The sequence below is a fragment of the Myotis brandtii genome, unplaced genomic scaffold (genome assembly GCF_000412655.1).
Source record: "Myotis brandtii unplaced genomic scaffold, ASM41265v1 scaffold178, whole genome shotgun sequence".
NCBI classification, from domain to species: domain Eukaryota; kingdom Metazoa; phylum Chordata; class Mammalia; order Chiroptera; family Vespertilionidae; genus Myotis; species Myotis brandtii.
In genome coordinates, this window is record NW_005356599.1 from 507,655 (window position 1) to 520,617 (window position 12,963).

A 12,963-nucleotide genomic window follows, 5' to 3' on the forward strand; every position below is an offset into this window, starting at 1 on the left:
TTTCTGGGGTTTTGTTTAGCTTCTTATTTGCAACATAGTATATAGTTGCTTAGAGTTGCAACTGAGAGGCCGGCGTGGCAGGCGGGGAACGTTGGAGTCCGCAGCAAGCAAGCCTCCCTGCTCGCTTCAGTGCCTGGCTGCCGGCCGCCATCTTGGCTGACAGTTAATTTGCATATACTCACTGATTAGCCAATGAAAAGGGTAGCGGTCGTACGCTAATTACCATGTTTCTCTTTTATTAGTGTAGATGAAAGATATCTGGATTTCATTGGCTACCAACCATCCCTTATAATACTGCCTAAACATTATCAAAGGACAATAGTCACGCATTGTCTCTGCTGAAATGGAAGTAGTTTCACTGGGCAGATAAGAACTTTGCCAGATGGGAACTATTCATCCTTATCTTAATTTGACCAGGTGTCAAATGATAAAATCTTAAATTCCAGTGTGGCCAGCCTGCTATAGTTTCCATTGCTCATTAGCACCTGGGAAATTTAAACTGTTCTGTGGGGTGTGGCTACAGTGTTTTGGCCAGTTTCAAGCCTCGGACTAATGAAAGGACAGAGTCCTCTCATTGCCACGTGCAAAGTCCCAGCTGGAAGGGCAGGGCCCTTCCAGCACAATTGTAGCCAACGGCTGTGGTTGTAAGCTTGAACCTATGGTCCGAACATGTAACCCCACGTGCCTTGTGGTAGAGTTCAGGTGCATGTAGTTAAGTGAGGTTGAAACTCACTAGAATGTTGTAAACAACTTGATCACGCCCCTACTTTGCCTCGTGGCATCTGCTATAAACTAAAGACACGGCTTGTGGCGTTGGCGCTGTCTCCTCATCAGGGAGCAGCGTCCCACCGAGACCCAGCTTTCATTCTCTTGTCTGTCTTTTCTCAATCCTTTCACCCCCGACTCAGGGTCATTGAACCAGGCTGAGCTGGCATGGCACATAAGGCGCCCTGGGGCTGAGTATGTCATGGCTGTGCCGGCTCCCCACACTGTTCCTTTAAAACAGCTTCCTAGCTAGAAGAAGGACCTAAAGTATATTGTAAATATTCACACCTTCGGATGTCAGAGAACCTCATAAATTTAGCAAAAGAGTCCCTGACATAAGCGAAGTCTATACAATTTAAAGAGAAACATGCAGTACAGTTTAAATTTCCTAATCAAACTTTCCCCCTGTATTTTAATTTCTTTTGTTAATCCTCACCCGAGGATACTTTTTTCATTGCTTTTTAGAGAGAGTGGAAGAGAAGGTTCGAGAGAGGGAGGAAGGGAGAGAGAGAGAGAAACAGAGAAACATCAACGTGAAAGAGACACATTGATTGGTTGCCTACCGCACATACCCCTGCTAGGGCAGGGATCAAATGTGCGGCTCAGGTAGGTGCCCTTGACCAGGAATCGAACTGTCAACCCTTCTGTGCATGGGGCCAATGCTCTAACCAGTGAACAACACTAGCCAGCCCCCCCCCTGTATTTTTTTACATACATATGGCACAACCATCTACAGTACTTTTTAGGCAGATAGTAAATAAATATTGCATGCAAGTTGGCCGTCTGAGAATAGAAAGTGGCATAGAGAATGGCTACACAGCCTTTGAGCAGAGTTAAAGTCTGGGATGCCTTAGCACAAACTATTCTAAAAATATGTTCTAGAAAAGTCGAAAGAACCCAAACTGGTAATTGTAAACAAAATAAAGAAAAGCAACCTGATGCCTACATGGAAAAGTTGAAAGACACATTGGAGGGAAACTCAGAAAGGGACATGTTCCCGAGACTGTCTTCAAAGTCCTGGGTGCTTCCTCCCCCCCCCCCACCTGCCGGTTTATTGCCAGAGACCCACGGTCCATGGAAATCAGTTCACATCACGTGAGGAACACTAAGCAGGGCGTGTGACAGGAGCACCACGGGACTGAGTGTTACAAGAAGAAGGAAGAAAAGGAGGGATGGAGGGACACGGAGAGTGAGAAAGAAAGGAAGATAGAAGGAAGGTAAACTGATGCATTGAAATAAAATTGAAATCCCCCGAAGAAGTCGGGAAAACCATAAACAGAGAAGAAAGAAATTTATGAAAGAGAGAGCAGAATCTGTACACCTTCTTAATGCAGCTATGGAAAAGTCTTTCATTGTGCTTACATCATTTGCACAGTAGATGGCGCCCAAGTACTTTTAAAAATGCCTCCAATAGGCTTTTTCTGCTTCATTTATCGTTTTAAAAAAAATTTAGTTGTGTTTTTCAATTACAGTTGACATTAAATGTTATTTTGCATTAGTTCCAGGTATACAGCATAGTGATTAGGCAATAATGTACTTTAAAAAGTGTTCCCCCTGATATTTCCAGTACCGACCTGGTACCATACATAGTAATTTACAATATTATTAACTATATTTCCTATGATGCCCTTTATATCCCCATGACTATTTTGTAACTACCAATGTGTACTTCTCAATCCCTTCACCCTTTCACCCAGTCCTCCAACCCCTCTCCCAGCTGGCAAGCAACCATCAGGTTGTTCTCTGTATCTATGGGTCTGTTTGCTCATTTATATTGTTCGTTAGATTCCACATATAAGTAAAATAATATGGTTTTTGTCTTTTTCTGACTAACTTATTTCACTCAGCATACTACTCTCTCAGTGATGGCGAACCTATGACACGTGTGTCAGAGGTGACACGCGAACTCATTTTTTTGGTTGATTTTTCTTTGTTAAATGGCATTTAAATATATAAAATAAATATCAAAAATATAAATCTTTGTTTTACTATGGTTGCAAATATAAAAAAATTTCTATATGTGACACGGCACCAGAGTTAAGTTAGGGTTTTTCAAATTGCTGACACGCCGAGCTCCAAAGGTTTGCCATCACTGCTGTCTATTCATGCTGTCTCAAATGGTAAGGTTTTATTCTTTTTTATGGCCGGTAATATTTCATTGTATATATGTACCTCTGCTTTTTTTTAATCCACTCATCTATTTTTGGGCACTTGGGTTGCTTCCATAGCTAGGCTATTGTAAATAACACCGCAATAACATAGTGTTGCATGTATTCTTTTGAATGAGTGTTTTCGGTTTCTTCGGCTATATAACCAGGAATGGAATCACTGGGTCATAAGGCATTTCCATTTTTAATTTTTTGAGAAACCTCCATACTGTTTTCCAGGTGTACCAATCCACATCCTCACCAACAGAAGTTATTTGTTGTTTTATTGATGATAGCCATCCTGACAGGTGTGAGGTGGTATCTCATTGTGGTTTTAATTTGTATTTCTCTGATGATTAGTATCATTGAGCGTCTTTTTATATGTCTATTGGCCATCTGTATGTCGTCTTTGGAGAAGTGTCTCTTCAGGTCTTTTGCCCATTTTTTTTAATAGGATTTTTTTTTGGTGTTTAGTTGTATGAGTGCTTCATAAGTTTTGGATACTAACCCCTTATCAGATGTATCATTGGCGAACATGTTCTCCCATTCAGTGAAGTGTCTTTTTATTTTGCTGATGCAAAAACTTTTTAGTCCCATTTGTTTACTCTTCCTTTTGTTTCCCTTGCCAGAGGAGATATATCAGAAAAAAATATTACTAAGAGAAAGGTCTGGGAGTTTACTGCCTCTGTTTTCTTCTAGGAGTTTTATGGTTTCAAGTCTTGCATTTAGGTCTTTAATCCATTTTGAGTTTATTCTTGTGTGTGGTGTAAGAAAGTAATCTAGTTCCATTTTTTTGAACTTCCAGTCTGGTAGATTGCTTGTTTCCATTTCATATAGTTCTTTTTTTTTTTTTTTTGGAGATTTCTCCTGTTCTTTCATTTGGGGGCATGTTTCCTTATCTCCCCATTTTGGCTGCCTCTCTACAAACAAAGTATGTTATATCTCGGTCTTTGTAGTGTGGCCTTATGTAGTAGGTGTCCTATGGTACCCAGTGTCGCAGGCTCTTTGATCATCCTGACGGAGTGCTCCGGAGCATCCCTTGTGTGGGTTATGTGATCCCTCCTGTTGGAATTGAATTTTGTTTGCTGTTGGCCCATCTGTGTGGGGGGCCCACCCTCAGGCTGGATGATCGTGAGGATCAACCCCTGACCACAATGTAGGAGCTGCTGTGTGGTTGCCGACCCCTTGAAGCAGAATTCATCTCAGCAGGGTCTGCTGCCTGCAGGGATCTCCCTGTTTATGTGTCCCTTGTGGAGCTAATTGGATCCTTCTCTGATGTCTGAAGCTGGCCACTGATAGTATTAGATCTGGGGCCTTTGGGGAGGGACTCTGGTGAATGTCAATATCAGACACTGCCTGTGACTGGCCCTGGGCAACCGTTTGGAGCTACAAAGCGATACGGTTTGTGGCAGCCTCTTCTGGGCCTGAGTTTGCATGGGAATGGTCAACTGTGCACCAAGGCCTGCTTCCTCTAGCACTGAACCGAGCGCCAGGTCAGCAAAAGACCTAAGCCACCCTGAGATCCTCCTCCCCCTGCCAGTGGGCTTTCGGGTTCAGTCACTAAAGGAGCCTCTGGTGGAACGTCAGCGGCATGAGGTAGGTTCTCAGTGAGTGACCAGGTAGTGGCGAGTGGTGTTTATCAGATTCATACAGATTCCAACTTGGTTCCAGTGTTGGGTCTGAGGGCACTCAGCAAAAGTCTCTGAGTATTTATACCAAGGCTAACTCTCACCCGCCAGGTACCCGTAGATCTTTGTGATGAGGGGAGTCTCAGGGAATTGTCAGGGGGAGACCAGCAGAGTTTATCAGGCCCAAATTGACCAGGCTGTACTGGTCAGGCATGGGAGGGAAAAATGGCCCCTCTCCTGGAGCCACACAATTGAGTCTGTCCCAGATTCTGCCTGGACCTCTTGGAGAACACAACCTCAGCAGGGTGCCCTTGACCAGAATCAAACACGGAGACCTTCAGTCTGTAGGCCAACGCTCTATCCAGACCAGCTAGGGCTGGGCAGCCTTTTTGAGTTCAGGTGATTATATGGCTACAGAGCTGGCACCCTGGAGAATTAACCTGATAGTCCCATCTTGGGTCAGTTTGGGGGACTGTGTCAGTGCCAACCAGGTTGGCCGCTGAGTGTCTATGGAGGGCATTGGCATGGTCTTGGAGCTATTAGCCAAACACCCTCCTTTTCCTCTGGCATTAGAGAGGAGGACAGAGTGACCTAGATGTCGTGCCAGGTCAGGTCATAGGACTGGGTCAGATACTCAAATTCCTTGGTAAAGGTGGTCAGGTTGGTGGAGAAAGACCCAAAACGCCTCTTAATCTGTGTGAAGTCAGACCTGGAAAATGGAATGTGTATCTGGACAATACCCTCAGTTCCTGCTACCTCCCACAGGGGTAGAATGGGTGTGGGAATAGAAGTGGCTGTTGAGGAAGGTGGTCTTTGGGTGACCTGAGAGCCAGTGTTAGGTGGGAAAAGGCTGTTTTGGAACTCACATTCTCAGAATTTGGACTCTCAGAGGCTAGGGGAGAAGTTGGTTGCCAGTTAGGAGGGTCTGGGTTTTGGGAATCTACTACAGGTGAGGAAGGGATGGAGGTTAGTGGTCTTCTGGGTCAAAAGTAGATTCAGAATGAGAAATGTGAGGGGTATGATGTTTTGTGTGAAGGAGTAGGATCTGATGGGTAGAGCAGGACTGAGAGAGAGGATTGGGACTGGAAGTGAAAATGGTCTGGATATAAGGAATCTCTGGCCATTTTCCATTGCGCTGACAGCACTTATCTAAATCATGCAATATGTTAACATTGAAAGTGTCATTTTCAGGCCATTGAGACTTATCATCTAGTTTATATTGTGGCCAAACAGTGTTACAAAAGAAAAGGAGGTGCTTGGGCATGATCTCCCCCATGAGTGTGCAGAGGGTGTGTAGCGTGGCCCATGAGAGAAGAGTGAGTGACAGACCACACATCCAAAGGTGGTTGTTTAGGGCAGGTGTCCCCACTACTAAACAAATCACCACAAAGAATGAGGGGTGACCCTCTAGACTGGGCGTCCCCAATCCAGAAGGACCCAAAGCCAATCAGCTGAGGAGTCTTCTGGCCTAGCCCTAGGACTTTTGAGAAGTCAGTGAGAGTGTGGGCAGAAGACTTCAGGTGAGGGAAATTGTTGAACATCACTCACCTAGAGAAGATTGGCTGGTGTGGGATGAAGGGTCAGCAATGGAGATGAGGTTCCTGATCTGGGGTCCTCCCTGGCTGGTTTGAGAGGGCCCGTAAGAGAGGGGAGGATTGAGGTCAGTGACCATGTCACTAGAGTAGGATTCGGAGGTAAGCCCAGGACAAGCTGCCGCTGCCTACTGCTCTCTGAGTAGCAAACTCGGGGTGACCAAAGCCAGGGTGATGGCTCCCCTTCCCTGTGGAACCCTCCTGGGTTTCCACACCAAATGTTAGGGTCACCAAAGGAGGAATGCATGAGGCCAAAAAGGGTAAGGGACTATAAATTTATTAGGTCATCTGGATACCAGGTGTGCTGAGCCCCTAAATGGCGCCAGTACCCAGGGACGGCGAGTCAGAGATTTTAAAGGACTCTAGGCTGGCTTTTCCTAGGTGGAGAATTCTCTGGACTGGTCCAGATTCTAGGAAGGTCCGGAGGGGAAGGATAATGGTCTTAGCAAGTAGAATGCAAGTGAAATGTCCATTGTGTAGTGGTCTAAAGGTCAGTTTCCAGGGGAGGGGCTATTGATTAAATTATTTGATCAGACCTAACAGCCCTGGGGGGGCAAGGTTCTTGTTTTCCCCGTTTTGCCCCTTGCTAGGCACCCAGGACTTCCTGGCATGGTGAGTTTCTGTACTTGGCCTATCATCCTTGTTTTGCTCATCTCTGTCTAACCGACCACAACGCTAGTCAGAACAAGTAGGAAAGAAAAAGAAATAAAAGGCATCCAAATCAGAAAGAAAGGAAAACTGTCTCTATTTGCAATGAGATGATATTATATATAGAAAATTCTAAAGGCCCCACCAAAAAATGTTAGAACTAATGAACACATTTAGTAAAGTTGCAGGATACAAAATCAATACACAAAATCAGTTGTGTTTCTGTACACTAACAACAAACTATTAGGACAAGAAATCAAGAAAACAATCTCATTTATAATTGCATCAAAAAGAGTGAAATAGGCCCTGGTCAGGTAGGTAGGTTAGTTGGTTAGAGCATTGTCCTGATAGGCCAAGGTTGCAGGTTTGATCCCCACTCAGGGTACATACAAGAATCAACCAATGAATGCATAAGTAAGTGGAACAACAAATCTATGTCCCCCCTCCCCACACACACTCACTTTCTCTCTCTCTCTCTCTCATCATAAAAAAATATGCTTTCCATATAGTGTGATTCTCCCTGTTTTATTTTTTAAAATATACTTACTTTTCCTGAATAGATCATTGTCTCTGTGTGTGTGTGTGTGTGTGTGTGTGTGTGTGTGTGTACACACATGCCTTTTTCTCCACTATGATTATTTGGAAATACTAGTATACTATGCATTTTTATTCCATAGGTTGCTATATACAAATGTTTAACAAAGGCATCAAAGTACAGTTCTCCAGCCCTAGCTGGTTTGGCTTATTTATGTGAAAATAAGCTCTGATTAATTTTTCCCCTTGTCATCTCATTTCTGTCTCAATAATTTTGCACAACATGTGTCCTAGTAGTAACCCATCATTAGCTATTCTCTATTGGTGAACAATCTTGAATTATTATTTCCAGTATTGAAACATCTGGCCTGGTTTATTAATGTAGAAATTATTCTGATAAGCCAATGCACCATTGCAAATCAGCTGATAAACTTTTCTGAGAATAGGGAGTGACAGTGGTGCTTCCCATGCTTGTGGAGAATGAAGAATGCTGATCAGGAAAATCAGCATTCTTCTCCTACTGAAACCAGACAGCCAGTGTGTCGGGATGCCTGTCAATACTTGAGTCAATTAGGCAGAGACAGGGTTGAATCTTACGTGAGTTTTTATTCCAATCCTGCCGGCAGCATGGGAGAGCAGCGGGTCATCCACAAAATCTGCTCCACAGCCCCCCATAAGCCAGTTGCTCATATTGGGTAGAAGAACAAAGATTACATGGGGAAGCAGGGATTACAGATACAGTATTGGAAGGTGGGCATGGGATAATCATTACACATTACAAGTCATATAGACTGGGGGTGGGGGGTGGGTGTATCACAGGAGGCGGGCGCCTCTGAGAACCCCGGGACCAGATTACAGGAAATAGGGGCTGGAGGTTGTAAAGAGCAGGTGTCTCTGGGACTAGATTGTTTCAGCCACAAGGTTGTAAATCTTTCCATAATGAAAGACAGTTCTCGGGACAGGGAGATGGACTGCTTTCTGATGTTAGCTTCCATGTCCCCGGGCATATAACTCCCAGCGAGGTGAAAACATGCTTTCTCTAATCAGAAAAGAACAATCACGGTTAACATAGCATGATTAATATTTCTTATAATTATAGTTAGTTTCCAATATTCTACTTCTGCCCCTAACACTACCCCAGATCAGTGGTCATGCTTTATATCCTCTGATCTTCCTTCTCCTAAATGATGTGACTGCCAAACCTCCTAGAAGGGCCAGATCTGAAAAGCCCATGCTATTTTAGGTTCTCTGTTGTTGGTTTTTTCTTTCATTCTTTCTTTTTCCCTTTCTTCATTGGAAATCAACATTCTTATAATGGAATTAATCTTTAAAAAAATTTCTTTTCTTCTCCTGTAAATTTCCAGCTTCCAGACTCAGGAAGGATGGCAATCCTTGTCACACCCAGGGTAAAGCTGAGTGAGAACCTGTATAAGGGCATCATGATTAAGGCTGGCCTTGATAAATGAGAGCAATTAGCAAAGTAGGAGATACTTTCCCACCTTTAGAAGAAATGACTTAAGATAGAAAACCTTTAATTGAGAAACTGTGCTATAAACAAGTACCCTATATAATAGAATGTAGAAACCCTACAGAGAATATTAGTAAACAAAAGTACTGTGGTTTACAAAATCATTGCACCAAAATATTTAGCACTATGCAACAGAATGGGGAGCTTCCCAGAGACACCTTTGGGTGGAGTCCGTGGGAAAGTCATTCAAGGAGTGCCTCACCTACCCTTTCCTCATCTGGGAACTCATTAAGAAATTCTCTAATTCTGTGACTATTCTGTAACTAACAATTTGTACTGCTTAATCCCTTCCCCTTTCATCCATCTCCCAGCCCCCTGCCCTCTGACAATCATCAGTCTGTTCTCTGAATCTATGAGTTTGTTTCTATTTTTTTTGTTTATTTTGTTCATTAGATTCCACATATAATTGAAATCATATGGCATTTGTCTTTCTCTATCTGATTTATTTCACTTAGCGTAATACCCACTAGGTCCATCCGTACTGTCACAAAAGGTAAGGGAATCTATAATAATAAAAGTGTGATATACAAATTGACCAAACAGCCGAACAGCGGAATGACTGTCCGGACGACCACACTATGACACCCACTGGCACCAGACCAGCCGAGGCGGGTGCGATGCAATTGGTTGGGAGGCCCCCCACCATCGCTCCGTGATTGCCCTGCAGAGGGAGGCCCAGGTCAGCAGCTGGTGGGACGGGGAGCTTCCCGATTGCCCCAAAGAGGGAGGCCCAGCAGAGAATCCTAAAATTCCACCAAAAAACTACTAGAACTGGTAAATGAATTCAGTAAAAGTAGCAGGATACAAAATAAATATCCAGAAATCAGTTGCATTTCTATATACCAATAATAAACTATTAGAAAGCAGAACTAAAAGCAATTCCATTTACATTTATGTAAAAGACCTAGGAATAAATTATCCAAGGATGTAAAAGGCATGCACTTGGAAAATTATATGACACTGAAGAAAGAAACGGAAGGAGATACAAATAAGTGGAAGCATATACTGTTCATGGATAGGGAGAATTAACATCATTAAAATGTTCATACTATACAAAGCAATCTATGGATTCAATGTAATTCCTATCAAGATATCAATGGCATATTTCACAGAACTAGAACCAATACTTCCAAAAATGTATATGGGTCCTGGCCTGTGGGATTCAGTTGGTTGAGTGTCATCCCCTGCACCAAAAGGTTGCTGTTTTGATTCCGGATAGGGAGAATTAACATCCTTAAAATGTTCATACTATACAAAGCAATCTATGGATTCAATGCAATTCCTATCAAGATATCAATGGCATATTTCACAGAACTAGAACCAATACTTCCAAAAATGTATATGGGTCCTGGCCTGTGGGATTCAGTTGGTTGAGTGTCATCCCCTGCACCAAAAGGTTGCTGTTTTGATTCCTGGACAGGGCATATGCCCAGGTTTTGGGTTTGGTCCTGGATTGGTGGGGGTGCACATATCAGAGGCAGCCGATCGATGTTTCTCTCCCTATCTCTTCCTGTTTCTCTCTCTAAAATAGATAAAAAAGATATTTAAAAAAAATGTACGTGGAACCACAAAAGATCCTGAATATCTACAGCAATCTTCACAAAGAAAAACCAAGTTGGAGGAATCATGCTACCTGACATCAAACTATACTAGTATAAGGCCATAGTAATCAAAACAGCATGGTATTGGCAAAAACCCCCAGATGTATAGATCAATGGAAGAGAATAGAGAGCCAAGAAATGAACCCACACCATTATGATCAGTTAATATTTGACAAAGGAGACAGGAACATACAATAGCATAAAGATAGTTTATTCAATAGATGATGTTGGGAAAATTGGACAGATATATGCAAAAAAAGAAAGAAAGAAAGAAAGAGAAAAAAGAAGAGAAAAGAAAAAAAGAAAGGGAAAGAAAAAGAAACCAGACCACCTTCTTACACCATATAAAAAATAAACTCAAAATGGATTAAAGACTTAAATGTTAGACTCAAAACCATAAAAATCCTAGAAGAAAACATATGCATATCTTGAACATTTCTCATAGTACTATTTTTTCTAATATACCTCCCAGGCAAGAAAAACAAAATAAAAAATAGACAGCTAGGCCAGTGTGCTCAGTGGTTGAGTATTGATCTATGAACCAGGAGGTCACAGTTCAATTCCCTGTCAGGACACATGCCCAGGTTGTGGGCTCAATCACCAGTAGGGGGTGTGCAAGAGGCAATCAATTAATGATTTTCTCTCATCATTGATGTTTCTACCACTTTCTCCCTCTCCCTTCCTCTCTGAAATCAACACAAATATAGTAAAGAAAAAGAAAAAAATTAACAAATGGAACTACATCAAACTAAAATGTTTTTGCACAGCAAAAGAAACCATCAACAAAATGAAAGACAACCTACTGAATGGGAGAACATATTAGCCAATGATACATCTGATGAGGAATTAATAGCCAAAATATATAAAGAACTCATACAATATAATACCAAAACAAACAATCTAACTATAAAATGGGCAAAGGACCTGAATAGACACTTCCCCAAAGAACACATACAGATGGCCAATAGACATATCAAAAGATGCTCAATGTCGCTAATCATCAGAGAAATGCAAAGTAAAGCCACAATGAGATCTCACCTCACACTTGTCAGAATGGCTATCATCAATAAATTACCAAATAACAAGTTTTGGTTAGGATGTGGAGAAAAGGGAACCTTTGTGTACTGCTGGTGGGAGTGCAGATTGGTGCAGCTACTGTGAAAGCAGTATGGAGTTACCTCAAAAAATTAAAAATGGAGCCCTGGTGGGGTAGCTTAGTCAGTTGGAACATCATCCTGATACTCCAGTGCTGCAGATTTGATCCTCGGTGGTCGGGGCATATACATGAATGAACCAGTGAATGCATGGATGGGTGGAACAAGTGATCAAAGTTTCTCTCTCTCTCTCTCTCTCTCTCTCTCTCTCTCTTCCTCTTTCTCTAAAACCAACAAATAAAATAATAAAGAAGGAACTGCTTTATGACCCAGTGATTCCATTTCTGGGAATATATCTGAAGAAACCCAAAACACTAATTTGAAAGACTATACCGTATTTAAGGTATAACATAACACTATTTTTTTTTCTAAAATCGTTAGACTGAAAATCGAGGGGTGTCTGGAAGTCAGCGGAGGACGGAGCCCTGCGGTGTGTAGCTGCCTATACCTTGTCAAACAGGCTTCCTCCAATCATGAGCCTTATTGTTATTGACGTCAGTTGATGCTATAATTGGATATGGAGTTGGAGAGTGCGCAGATGCAATAGGGATTGAAGTGTTCTGAGCCCATGAAGATGTCAAAAAATAAAAAGATAAATACCGGTAAGTGATTGTTGACTCTGAAAATTTCAAACTGAATGTAATCAGCTATGCCAAAGAGCATGGACATACTGGTAGAGCTGCAGAGAGAGAGACAATTTGGACCTCCTCCCATTGAGTGTACGATCAGACAGTGGAGAAAACAGGAAGAATAACTCCTTAAGATGCCAAAAAAAGAGAAGACCTTAAGAGGAAAACCAGCAAAATATTTAAGATATTGATTTCTTAATTTGGGGTTGGAAAAGTGGGAGGTGTCTTACACATGGGATTGTCTTATACACGGGAAAATATGGTAAGGACCCCTGTGTTCATTGCAGCATTATTTGCAACTAGAGGCCTGGTGCACGGGATTCGTGCACTGGTGGGGTCAGTCTAGTGGCTGCACCTGCTGCGGTCAGCTGAGCGACGCTCCCACTGTGGGAGAGCACTGACAACCAGTGCATTGAGCATCTGCCTCCGGGTGGTCAGTGAGCAACATAGTGACTGGTTGACCAGTCGTTCTCATTGTTGTGGTCGTTCCACTGTTCGGTTGCTGGGCTTTTATTATATAGGATAGCCAAGATTTTGGAAACAACCCAAGTGCCTCTAAGTCAGTGGTTCTCAACCTTCCTAATGCCGTGACCCTTTACTACAGTTCCTCATGTTGTGGTGACCCCCAACCATAGAATTATTTTCGTTGCTGCTTCATAACTGTAATTTTGTTACTGTTATGAATTGTAATGTAAATATCTGATATGCAGGATGTATTTAGGTGACCCCTGTGAAAG